This window comes from Apodemus sylvaticus, chromosome 3 (assembly GCF_947179515.1).
Source record: "Apodemus sylvaticus chromosome 3, mApoSyl1.1, whole genome shotgun sequence".
Taxonomy (NCBI): Eukaryota; Metazoa; Chordata; class Mammalia; order Rodentia; family Muridae; genus Apodemus; species Apodemus sylvaticus.
In genome coordinates, this window is record NC_067474.1 from 24,909,163 (window position 1) to 24,922,647 (window position 13,485).

The following is a 13,485-nucleotide window of genomic DNA, read 5'->3' on the forward strand; positions in this document are numbered from 1 at the left end:
TCCTCTACAAGGGCGCTGTTGACACTTGTAACCGCACTGCCGGAAGCTGGCTGTACCTGAATGCCCACTGTTCACCCACACGCATTCCCAGAGACTTCCCAGCGTGGCCTTGAATGGGTACTACTGATAAGCTACTCTACCTCCAGAGAAAAACACAAAAGATGCTTGAGAGATGCAACAGGTTATGCCTCCATTATTAACCACTAAGGATAGGGGGAGTAGAGAGAGGAGGAAGGGAGAGACAGAGAGACAAAATTTAATTTCTTTCCTTTTTTTTTTTTTTTTTTTTTTTTTTTTTTGGTTTTTTTCGAGACAGGATTTCTCTGTGTGGCCCTGGCTGTCCTGGAACTCACTCTGTAGACCAGGCTGGCCTCAAACTCAGAAATCTGCCTGCCTCTGCCTCCCAAGTGCTGGGATTAAAGGTGCGCACCACCACCACCTGGCTTGGTACCAGTTCTCATTACAGATGGTTGAGTCATCATGTGGGTGCTGGGAATTGAACTCAGGACCTCTGGAAGAGCAGCCAGTGCTCTTAATCACTGAGCCATCTCTACAGTCCTGTTTTAGTTGGGTTTTGTTTTGTTTTTGTTTTTTAAATGTCAGCAGGAATTAACTTTCTCATAGTTTTCAGATCAGTATACTAGCATTTTTTTTTTAAGTTCTGATATTGGGTTCCTCATCAGAGAACCCTCTTTCCAGAAAAAAAAAAAAACAAAACTGTGTGTGTGTGTGTGTCCGTCCATGTCTGTGTGTCCGTGTCTGTTTCCACCATGTGGATAGAGTTCAAATTTTTAACCTTGGTAACCAGAGCCTTTACACACTGAGCCATCTTGACAACGCCTACCCCCTTTAAATATCGATTTCTTTTTCATGATTATATGATTATATGTCATGTGTGTGGAGGGTTTCCCACAGAGGCCAGAAGAGAGCATCAAATCACGAGGAGCTGAAGGTACCACCCAACGTGGGTACAGCAAACCAAACACGTCCAATAGACAGGCAGCAAGTGCTCTTAACCACTGAGCCATCCCTCCAGCCTCCTTGTTTTACACGTTGTTGTTGTTGTTGTTGTTGCTATATAAAGCCCAACAGAATGGATTTCCTCACTAAGGAAGCTGGGGTGGTTCTCACGTCTAATCACAGCATTTGTGCTGTAGAAGTGGGGATCAGGGTTCAAGGTCATTCTCGGCTGTCTGCTGAATCAGAGGCCTGCATCGGCTATGTAAGACCCTGGCTCAACTCTCTCCCTACCCTACACACCCCCTTCCCCCCAAAAAAGAAAAGAAAAACACAGGTAACTGCGTAAAAAAATGTCATACTACAACCTGTAATTCAAACAATTACTGTTTATAATTTGATATTTTCCTTCGTTGTGCATAGACTTGGTTTTATATATTGCCTGTTCAGTGTTACTTGACTACTCTAATGTCATCACATACATTCTTACACTATCATTTTGTTCCTGTCATGATATTTATCAAGCATCTACTATGTGCTTACACTAGCTCAACAGCTAGGATGCCAGGATATACACATGCTCTGTGTCCTTCTCCTCCTAGTTCACCGAGACAGAGTCTTACCACGTAGCCTGGACCTCAGTATGTAGACCAGGCTGACCTCAAACTCACAGATACCCGTGAGCTGCCTCTGCCTCCCGGGTATCCCTTTTTAATTAGCTTCAGTTGTTGCTGTGCCTGGACACAGAGGACATTTGCCATCTGTTAAAAACCAATATAAATACTAACACTAATAAAACAAAACTCAAAGCAAGTGGAAATTATCACACATATATAATTATAAAGCATGATAGCTGTTATTGTATTAATAATATATGGAATCTACTCAAACAGGATAGACTATGGAAGTGGCTCAAACAAGATTAACTCTCAAGCAGCAGGAGTTTGGGTGTGAGAAATTTAGGGTGGCTCACAAGGATTGTACCCCAAAGTCATCAAAGTTCTGCATCCTGGGAGCTACATCACACCTTTGGTTTGAACAGGAAATGTCTCCCATAGGTTCCTGTAGTGTATGTTGTTCTTGCACTATTGGCTAAGTTCTGGGAAAGTCCAGCATCCTTAAATAGTAGGGGATTTGGCTGGACAAGTAGCTCACTGTGGGCTAGACTTTGAAGGTTATACCTACTTCTGGTTGGGGGTGCACTCTCTGCTCTTTGGTCCATGCCGTGTGAGACGCCACGTGAGATGCCGTGTGAGACGCCATCACTGCATGCTCCTGCTGTCATGCCTTCTCACCACCGTGATGAACTCTTTTGTCTGAAACCATGAACCAGAATAACCTCGACATCTCTTAGGTTGTCTACGGTGGATATTTTGCCACAACGACGAGACAGGTGATCAGCACAGCCCCAGCCAGCCCTTCTGTGTGTCATGGCTAGCACGCTGCTGACACAACTCATCTTACATTTTTATTTATTTGTTTGCTTCTTAAGGCACAGTCTTACTACATAACCCCTTTGGGTTTGATACTGCCTGTGTGGCCTAGGCAACCCTCAAACACTACAGTGCACTGACTGGCTTTTAGATTGCTTTATTTTAATTTATTGTGATAGTGAACACTGAACTCAAAGCTTTCAGTTAGACAAGGGAATAACCAATAACTTCATCTCCGGTCATTTATTTGCTTATTTTATTTTGAGATAAGCGTAACTAAGTTGTGCAGGCTGGCCTTGGACTCCAGACAGGCTTCAGACTCGGGATATTCCTGTCTCAGCCTCCCAGACCCTTCTCACCCATGCTCCAGAAAAGGCAAGCAAGCCGTAGATTCTCTTGCTATCTTGCTTTCTCTTGCTCGTCCCTTTCCCTCTCTCCCCATTGCCTTCCCCTTCTCTCTCCACTTGCTCATGGCTGATCTCTCCTCCCCCTCCTCCCCTTCCTCCTCCTCCTCCCCTTCCTCCTCCTCCTCTCTCTCTCTCTCTCTGCCTTTCTCTGCCTCTATTTACCTCTTTACCCCTCCATGCCCTGAATAAACTCTATTCTATACTAAAAAAACAAAAACAACCAAGTTGTAGACAGGTTAAGTGATGCACTCAATATTATATGAGTGGCACAAATTGGTGGAGATAAACTTGATCCTGTACCACATCTCAACAATCTCCTGCATCTTTCTGTTTTGCCGCCAAAGACTGAGTGGAAAGGGTGTTCCATTAGAAGGAGCGGCACGTCCGAAGGACCTTGGTACCGGATTCAGTTCCTGTCAAGAACAGAGTGGTAGCCATGCCATCCGCACTCACAGAGCAAGGGAGGATGCAGCTGAGAAGAGGTTGCCAGGGAGCGAATGTTGGTGGCTTTCTAGGGAAAGCTGGGATTTAGGGATCTCTATTGAAATGTGTTAGGGACCCACCAGAGAAGTCAGATCACGTGCGTGATGTAATTTGTCTTAGACTTGAAAACGACAACTCTGAGCCGGAAGGTGGTGGCACATGCCTTTAATCCCAGCACTTGGGAGGCAGAGGCAGGCGGATTTCTGAGTTTGAGGCCAGCCTGGTCTACAGAGTGAGTTCTACAACAGCCAGAGCTACACAGAGAAACCCTGTCTCGAAAAAAACAAAAAACAAAACAAACAAACAAGAAGACAACTCTGGTTTACGTTAGAAGTAGGGAGACTCTATGGAAGCTTGCTGATAAAAGTCAAGCCAGAGGCACGAGTGACTTGGATGGGCGGTAACTACGGAGATAGGGAAAACGTGGGATTTCACGGAAAGGAGGCATCCCGAGCTCTCTGCCGCACAGCAGGGTTAGTTCAACACCACCTTTTCCAAGCCGGAGGGCTTTGTTCAGTCTCCAGAACACACATGGTAAAAGGAGACAGGACTCCCTCAAAGCTATCCCTGCCACACACAAAATAAATAAATAAACTTTAAAAAACGAATTAAAGGGCTAAGGGTACACCTCAATAGTAGTGTCTGATCAGTATAATAGCTCTGAGGAGGAAACATTCCCCCACTGTAAGTATTACAGCTCAGAGGAGAAAGGTGCCCCGGCGGTTAGGAGCCAAAGAATATCAGAGTCACAACAGAGTCACAACACACCTCACACAAGAGATTTACTGGAAGAGACACTAGGGGCAGCTGCCTCTGCTCCGGCCTGAAGCAGCAAAGAACTGAGAGAAGGCAGGTCCTTGGGGTCAGCTTTCCAGGGTGACCTGGGATTTTGTGGCCTTGGGCTTTTTTTTTTTTTCTTTTCTGTAGGGTGGGACCTGGCTACTTTCCTACTTCAAGGGGCTAGTGTGTGTGTGTGTGTGTGTGTGTGTGTGTGTGTGTGTGGTACTGAGGCTTGAACCCAAGGCTGAGCTCCTTCCCTAGCCTTCTCTCTATTCAGAGGGCTTTGTTTTTTTTTTGGTTTCATTTTTTCCCCTAGTGTCTGTATGAGGATATCAAATCACACGGGGTTGGATTACAGACAGTTGTGAGCCGCCATGTGGATGCTGGGAACTGAACTGTGGACCTCTGGGAGAGCAGCCAGGGCTCTTAACCACTGAGCTACCTGCCCCCAGCCTTTGATTTTCTTTTTCTTTTCTTTTCTTTTCTTTTTTTCTTTTCTTTTTTTTATAGACAGGGTTTCTCTGTGTAGCCTGAGCTTGGCTGTCCTGGAACTCACTCTGTAGACTAGGCTGGCCTTGAACTCAGAAATCTGCCTGCCTCTGTCTCCCAAGTGCTGGGATTAATGGCATGTGCCACCACTGCCTGGCTTTTTAGTTTTTTGGGGTTTTTTTGGGGGGGGGTTGGTTTTTTTGGTCAGCCTTTGATTTTTTAAGACAGGCTTTCACTCCATAGCTCAGGCTGACCTTAAATTTGAGACCTCCTTACCACTCAAATGCTGGGATTATATGCATGTACCACCATGACAGAATCCTAAAACTAATTTTAAAATTTACAAGAAAAATAAAAACAAGAGAAAAATAAACGACAAAAAAAATTTGAAAAAGAAAAAACAAAGTTGAGATTCACCCTCCCAAAGAAAACATGCAGCAGTGCTCCTGAGGTTAGGACTATAAAGAATCGTTCCCTCCCATTTTGAGATCATGACCCCGCTGCCTCCAGGTCCCCAGAATCTAGTCTGTAATCTGTGGGGAGTTAGATGTCCTCACTTGGGAGGACTAAAGGATATGAATCACTCTTCCTCATTTGTTTTTGTTTTTGTCTTTGCTTATGGGATTTTTTTTCCCATCGAGGAGTTTGTTATTCACGCTTTTATAATTAAACATACCAATATTTTCTTATTCTTCCCGCCTCACCCCAGGCAAGGTCTCACTGTGTAGTTTTGGCTTGGAACTCACAGGGATCCACGTGCCTCTGACTAAGTGCTGGGATTAAAGGCTAGCACCACACTATCCTGGCCCGTATATTTACTTGTATAACTTTTAGAGTTTGAAAGTTTGTGATTTGTGTTGTCTTTAGAAAGTTATTCAGTTCTGTTTCTTTGCTTTTTGGTTTATTGTTATTGTTGTTTTTTTTTAAAGATTTATTTATTTTATGTATATGAGTACACCATTTCTCTCTTCAGACACACCAGAAGGCATCAGATCCATTACAGATGGTTGTGAGCCACCATGTGGTTGGTGGGAATTGAACTCAGGACCTCTGGAAGAGCAGTCAGTGCTCTTAACCACTGAGCCATCTCTCCAGCCCCATTGTTGGTCTTTTGACACAGGATTCATTCTGTATTCAAAGCTAACTTGGAACTCTATGTAGCTCAGGCTGGCTTCAAACTCATGACAGTCACCTTTTCCCAGCCTGAGGTTGGGATCAGAGATGAAAATCACCATGCTGGGCTGGGTTATTTTTTAAAATATTTTTTAAAAATATAATTATATCATTTCACCCCCTTCCCTTTTCTCCCTTTAAACTGGCCCATGGACTCCCTTCCCTTTTTTCTCTTTCAAATTCATTGGTGGCCTTTTTTCTCTAAACATCATTGCATACATGCATTCGTGTATTCGGTGGTTGTTGAATGAGTAACTGATCTTTCTTCCTTGTCTTACCTGGCCTTACTCAGTAGCCTTCTTCTTCCTGGTTTGATCACAAGGTAGGTGAACTGCGTGTGCACCTTGTGTCCGTGTTATTGTGTCTGTCCGCTAAAGCTCCTCCGCCCACGCTCCTTTTAGTGAGAAGCTTGTTCAACGGCACTCCAGACCCTGTCTGTACAGACAGACACCTCTGGGGAATGACAGCAAAGTAGTTCCTGTTGCGACAGCACGGCCACACTGCCAGCGGCCATGGGTTATTAGATGTGGTTTCTGAGCTCTGAGCCGCGGCAGAACTGCCAAGGAAGCAGTGTTAAGTGGAATGGTTTAAACGACAATTTGTGAGCACAGAAAATATTCTTAAAGGGACCACCGCCAAAACCTGCTCGCACTCCCTCGACTGCTGAGCCCTGCAGTATTTCCTCATGTAGAGCTGGCCGAGGCCCAGTGAGTTGTTCTCTGGTTCTGAAGTTTTCCAGTCTGTTTTTCTTTATTTTTCCATTTGATTGGCCTTGTTTTGTTTTGTATTTGGCAGTGCCAGCTATTGGACCCAGTGCCTCTCACCCACTAGGCAAGAACTCTACCTCTAAGAAGGTCCCTATCTGACTTTAGGATCAGTTTTTTATTCAATTTTAGAGGCATTTGTATTAGAATTAAATTCTTAGGTCATACAACTTTTTAAAACGCTGAGACTTGTACTGACATGGTGCACATCTTTAATCCTAATACTTGGGAGGCAGAGGCATGTGGATCTCTATGAGTTCAAAGCCAGCCTGGTCTACATAGTGAGTACCAGGCTAACCAGAGCTATAAATTAGACCATGTCTCAAAATAAATAAAATATTTAACTTTATAAACATTCAATAACATCATAATTAATTTCATTGGCATGAGTCATTCTTCAATTATTCTCTAATTCAATCCTCATTATTAAAAAGGAAAACATTTATATTTTTCTATATTCACACAATATGTGTAACAGCAGATATGTGAATCTTTCATGTAAAATTATTATAACACTTAATACTGGGGGTTGGTTCAGATCCCACAGATTAAGAGGGATTAGTCTCTCAAGATTGACTTCATTCTGACACCAGTATCAAGAAGTGGATCCCTACACTACTATGTGTTTGTTTAACTTGGCTATAAAGCAAAGATTCCCTGACTTTCTTCCTTGAGTACAGTAATGGATGTAAGAGCTCACCTAACTCTGAGGTATGCACATCTACTGGTTTGTCATACTGGAAATAGGAAAGGACATGGATGAACACCTGGGTGAAGAGTTCCATTAGGTAAGACCTGTGGAGAGGGTGGAGTGTCATGGACCTCTAGGCAGCCTGCTCTCTCAGCGCCTGAGTGTGTTCACTGAGCTAGAGGATCTCTAGAACTCCCTAGCAGAGGATTCTAAGGAGGCTGAGTCATGAAGGTTGGACGGGTTATTACCTCATGGCTAGCTGCTGGGCTGTGAGAGTAAAACTGGAAGTTCCAAACTTCTAAGTGGCCGGTCTCTAATGAGAAGCTCTCCAGGAACCCATCAAGAAGTCGTGTTATCAGAACAAAAGATGCTCCTATGGCCTTGTAGGGTTCCATAGCTGCCTGCAGCTATTACGAAGTGGGTTTCTGGAACAGAAGCTGAGGGATAAATAGGGAAGGGGCGAAAAGAAGTATGGCTAAGACAATATTCACTGATCAAAGCCCAAAACTTTAATGGCGCCAGACCTTTTAACAGTTTGGGCAAACCCTTCCCCCCAGACTCTGGGCTGAATTCCGGTGGAAGTTGTCTAGCTTCCCTTGGAGGTCCTCGTCTTGACTGCTCTGGCAGCTGGGTGGGTCACCTGCTTAATTCAGAAATTCCTAGACTTGGAGGAACAATGAACTTAACCTTTACTTCGAGCACTCCACCCTAGGTTGAGCAGGATCCTGGCTTTCTGGGAGAAGTTAACCTTGACCTTAGTCAAGTAGACTCTTAGCACTCCACCCAAGGATAAAAATTCCTGCTTTAACCTACTTCCCTATTATGTCCTAAGGGCAGATTCCTGCCCGAAGCCAGGGATTGTCCTTAACCAAAGTCAAATTCTGACCATGTGCATGACTGCCCCAATATGGCTCTGTACATGGCCTGTGAAATTAAGAGAGTTAAAAAAAAAATTAAGAGGGTTGAGGATCTCTGTGTCAGGAACAAGAGTCTAACACAAATACAAAAAATGTCTGACAGATGCTCTCAAGGATGCTGAAAGTCAAATCTGTCCTTTTATTGAAACAAATTTTATTTACTTATTTTTTTAATGTATAACTGTTCTGTCTGCATGTATGTCTACATGTATGCCTGAATACCAGAAGAGGGCATCAGACCCCATTATAGATGGCTGTGAGCCACCAGTGAGTACTGGGATTCGAACTCAGGACCTCTGAAAGAGCTGCTGGTGTTCTTAACTGCTGAGCCATTTCTCCAGCCCCCAAATTCCTTATTTCTTTGTCACAGCTTATAGTTGAAGCCTTGCCTATGTCTGTGATTATTACCTTATAATTTCTGGCCAATCAAAACTGAGAATCTTTACTATACCTGACCTTGCCAAATTTCATACAAAGTAAATTATGTGTTCTCACAGACTGCGGGTATTAGATCTATTACACCGCAAGGAGGGTGTTGGGCGGCCGTTAGAGAGCTGCTCAGAGGCCAGCAGCCACAGGTCAGCTAACAGCCATCCTTAACTCTAGGGAATGTAACTCTCCCTTCCAACTCTGAGGGAGTCCACTCACGACACATACACACACATGCACACACACATATACCACACACCCACATACATACAGTTAAAAAATGAATAAAAAAAATCCTCTAAGTAAGAAAGCAGAGGCAGAGAGGATCCCTTCTGAATATGAACAAGGCAGTAGCTGGGAACAAGGTTGTCCAAGTGAGAGCAAGATCGCTGTGGCCTGGACTGAGAGGGCAGCAATGGAGATTTTAAAATGAACTGAGGGGCAGGGGAAGGCACAGATGGAATAGAGACGCCTGCCCCTAAGGCCTGGAATTTGATCTCCAGGACCCACAAAGGAGGAGAGAAACTTTTCTGAAAGTTGAATCACATATATATATATATATATATATATATGAATCATATATATGCCACAATAAATAAATAAATAAATAAATAAATAAATGGATAGATCAATACATAATTTGGAGGTTGACTTACTGATTTCCTTAATTGAAAATAGTAGATAAAAGAAATGATGGCTCTTAAGGGTTTGTTTGATTTGGGAGGGATGTGTTTGTTTTATTGGTTGATTGTTTTTTTTGAGACAAGGTTTCTCTGTGTAGCACTGGCTGTCCTAGAACTCGATTGGTAGACCAGGCTGGCCTCGAACTCACAGAGATCCACTGCCTGCCTCTGCCTCCTGAGTGCGTGTGTCATCACATCCCTTGCTTTGTTTTGCTTTTTAAATATTTACTTGTGTTTACTGGTGAACTATGTGTGGAGTGTACTACAGCGAGTCTCTCAAAGGACAACTTAACTTGTGGGAATCTGTTCATCACTTCCGTCATAGACTTGGTAGCCAGTTCCAGTTAGAGCTTGGTTTTGCTTTGGTTTGGATACAAGGTGCCCACTATGCAGTCCTGGCTGGCCCAGAACTTGTGACAATCCTCTTGCCTGCACTTCCTGAGTACTGGGATGATAGGAGCGAGCTAGCACACACTGGGGTTCTCAGGGGTTTTATCACATTTTTGAGATAGGGTCTCTCTCACTGGATGCCCCAAACTAACTTTTGGAACCCTTGATCCTCCTACCTCTGCTTCCTGAGTTCTGGAATCGCAGGTATACACCACTCCACCCAGCCTTGTTCATATGCCTCTATGTCTACCACCTCTACCTCTACCACCTCTACCTCTATTTCTACCTGTACTCTACCTGTACCTCTACCTGTACCTCTACCTGTACCTCTACCTGTACCTCTACCTCTATATATTAACGTAAGGAGCTGGGAGATGGAGTGTCTTTTCTTGATCTGAGGAGTGTGGAATTTCAAGGAATGCTTGAGGATATTTTTGGCACATGCTTCCTGGACAATGTTCATTGTCACATGATCATCCTTAGCAGAATCATGAACTACCTCCGGGCATACCCCTGGCTTCTCAGCTACAGCCCTGGCTTTTATTCTTTAACCTGCCCTGTTCTAGCACACTTCTTACTTTGTAGGAATGTTCTTTCAGTGTGTACACGGTGTTCCTGACTTTGTCTCTTCTTCGGTGATCGCTTCCTGGGTATGAATGTGGGCGGGGCTTGTGTCCCTAGTCAGTCTGGTGCTTCAGAATGACATCTGTGACACTGGAGGACCAGAGGCATTGGCAGGGACCCACTGCAGTCTGATAAGTGAGGACCCACTGCGAGCTCACGACCACCTTTTGTTCACGGAGTCACCAAAGGAGCAGCACCTGGCTCTGGAGCATGACACCTGCGTCGGCCAACTGGGGACTAATTAGGAACAACATAGCCAGTGAGGTTTCTGCTGATGCTGAGGTGGTGACTTGGCACAAACAGTGCCCACTGAAGCTTTTAGACTGCCTTAAACGGCACGAACAGGTTCAGAGGGCACAGTGATTTCAGAACAGCAAGCCAATATCAGAATGCCTACTAAAGAGGAAGATGTGAAAGATTATTGTTTTAAGCTGGTGAGATGGGCCAGCAGATACAAGGTGCTCATTGCCAAGACTAACCAGCTGAGTTCTGTGCCTGGCATCCGCATGGCGAAGATGACCTCTGATAGCTGTACTCTGAGCTCCACTTGGGCACTGTGGCATTCGTACACACATACATAAATAAATGCAGGCGGTAAAGATGTTTTAAAGATCATTGTCTCTCTTTCCCATCCTCCACCTCCAATATGATCAGTCTGATTGATGTCTGTATTTAACCACACTCTCTTAGTGACTCAGAGATTCCTCCAACTTCCTGCCCAAGGACACTCACTGAGTTGTTTGTCTGAGAGAGGGTGGCTCCCATGTAACTATTCTACACACAAGCACCCTCTGGATTTTTCTGGCAAGCAGCAGCACTGCACCAAGACAGGGAAAAGATCACTGGAATTGGAAATGTAATCTGTGGTCTTGGAATGGCTTCCGGGGGCAAAGCAAGTGATATTTCTTGGGCAATAAGCAGTCTGGGAGTTTCAAAATTCTACTTTAGCTGATCTTCAATGCTGTTTCGTAACCAGAGGTCACACCTGTTTATCACCAAGGATGTTCCATTTGGCCAACAAAACACTGTGGTATTTCGCTGTTCCCTCTTCCTGGAACATCCTATGTGCTGTGTCTTCAAGGAGACTTTTTAGCAATGATCCAAATCCCCAGCCTTTGACCAACCACCTGGGGGCACTGTGAATCCCAAAGGAGCCACACAGGGACAGTCCTGGAAAACAAAGGATGTTCATTACTCTCTTGTTTATAAACACTGACAGAGGGCTTGTCTGAATCATGCCAAGGGAAAAAGGAGGAGAAGGGAGGGGAGGGGGGATGAGGAGAGGGAAGGGGAGGGGAAGGAAGGGAGGGGAGAGAGAGGAGGGGAGGGGAAGGAAGGGGAGGGGGATTAGGAGAGGAGAGAGGAAGGAAGGGGAGGGGAGAAGGAAGGGGAGGGGAGGAGAGGGGAGAAGGAAGGGGAGGGGAGGGAGGAGAGGGGAGGGGAGGGAAGAAGGAAGGGGAGGGGAAGGGAGGGGAGGAGGAAGGGGAGGGGAGGGAAGAGGAGGAGAAACAAGGAAGGGAGGGACTAGGGGAAGAAAGGAGGGAGGAAGGGAGGGAAGGAGGGAAGGAGGGGGGGGGGAGAAAATAAAACCAAAGCAAGACAATTCCACCACAAATGGTGTGACCCAAGGCCGAAAGTGCTGAAGTTATAGTCTGCCTTCCTGAGGCTTGTGGGTACAGGAAAAGAGGCTTGAGTTTGCCCTGGTCACCCTGCCCTTTTGCCACCTCACGAATTTCTATTAATCTTTTTATCCTATTCAAATGCCTCATCCTTTCTGAATTTTTCTGGGTCATAGCCATGACCCAGAAAAATGAATCAGGCCTTCATTTGTGATCATAAACATTACGTATGCTTTTGGTCACTTTACCTGTTTTGATGGTGATCTGTTTACGCGGCCCTCTTCCCCAACTGCCAAAGGCCGGGCTCATTCTTCCTTCACTGCCAGGACGTGGCCGAATGCCCAGCGCTGTGCTGCGCTGAAAGACAAGTCTTTCTGGCACTGAAAACAAGGCACCTGGTTGTCCACTGATGCTCTGACACCCAGACACGCCCAGCTGATGGAGCAAACTGGGTTGCTGGTCTGGGGTGCATTGTCCCTACCCAGAGGAAGAGGGGGGCTGTTCTCATCATCATGGACTTGCAGGGTTACATCCTTCCTGGAGAAAGGAGGATTACTCAGTATATACCATGATACCAACTAGCCTTGCAATCCCACTGACTGACTGAGAAGTCAGATCTGGAGGCTTCAAGAACGGCAGGCTATGAAGAAAACAAACATGGCCTCATGACTCCAGGGAACCGGGTCCACTCGGAGCTGGGCTTGGAAGTGCCTCTGCCTCCCAAGTGCTGGGATTAAAGGCATGGGCCACCACTGCCCACCACCACTGCCCGGAAGTGCACATTTGTAATCCCAGCACTAGGGAGGTAGAGGAAGGAGGAGCATCTGGTGAAAGTTAGCCTCAGCTACGCAGCAAAGTTGAAGACAGCCTGTGCTACATGAGACCAGGTTCCCACTACTCAATAGTCAAACCTATAGTTATCTGATCCGAGGGAACTTACTGTCAATTATGAGTAAGAGGAACTTGAGTGCACAGTGTTTTTCCTATCATACTTACCCATAATTGCCACTTTTAAAAAATGTAGAATTACACGATTATAGCCAAGAGTTAGTCATCTAATGATTCAACAAACAATTTTTGAGCATTTGCACTGGTTACACGTTTACCAGGCACCTACAAACGGTAACAAAAATTCCTGATATCTAACACTTGTTTAGTGAAAGTATTTGCATTTTTCTCTCTGTCTTTTCCTTCCTTTTTTGAGACAGGAGGATATGTACCTCAGACTGGCTTTACTCACCACACGGCCAACGGTGGCCTTACACCCCTCTTCCTCTGCCTCCCACGTGTGGGGGTTTTAGGTATTGACCACCATGCCCGATTTATAGGTTTTTAATTTTGATTTGTTGTTACATTAATTTGATTTAATTTGTGTGTGTGTGTGTGTGTACATGTGCATGCACATATCAATCCCATGAAAGTCAGAAGTCAATGAGCAGAGGTTCTGTCTCTCCATCTACCATGTGGGGCCTGGGGAATTGAATCTAAAGCACCAGGCCTAGAGGCAAGGGTCATCCACTGAACCACCTGTCGGCCTTTTATATCTAGAGAGTGTCTCTACCATTCCATTCTTACAGAAACTGCAGTTGTACCTATATCCATTTTGTTCTTTGGTTTCCTTTAGCCATTCTGGAGAGGTGGTCACT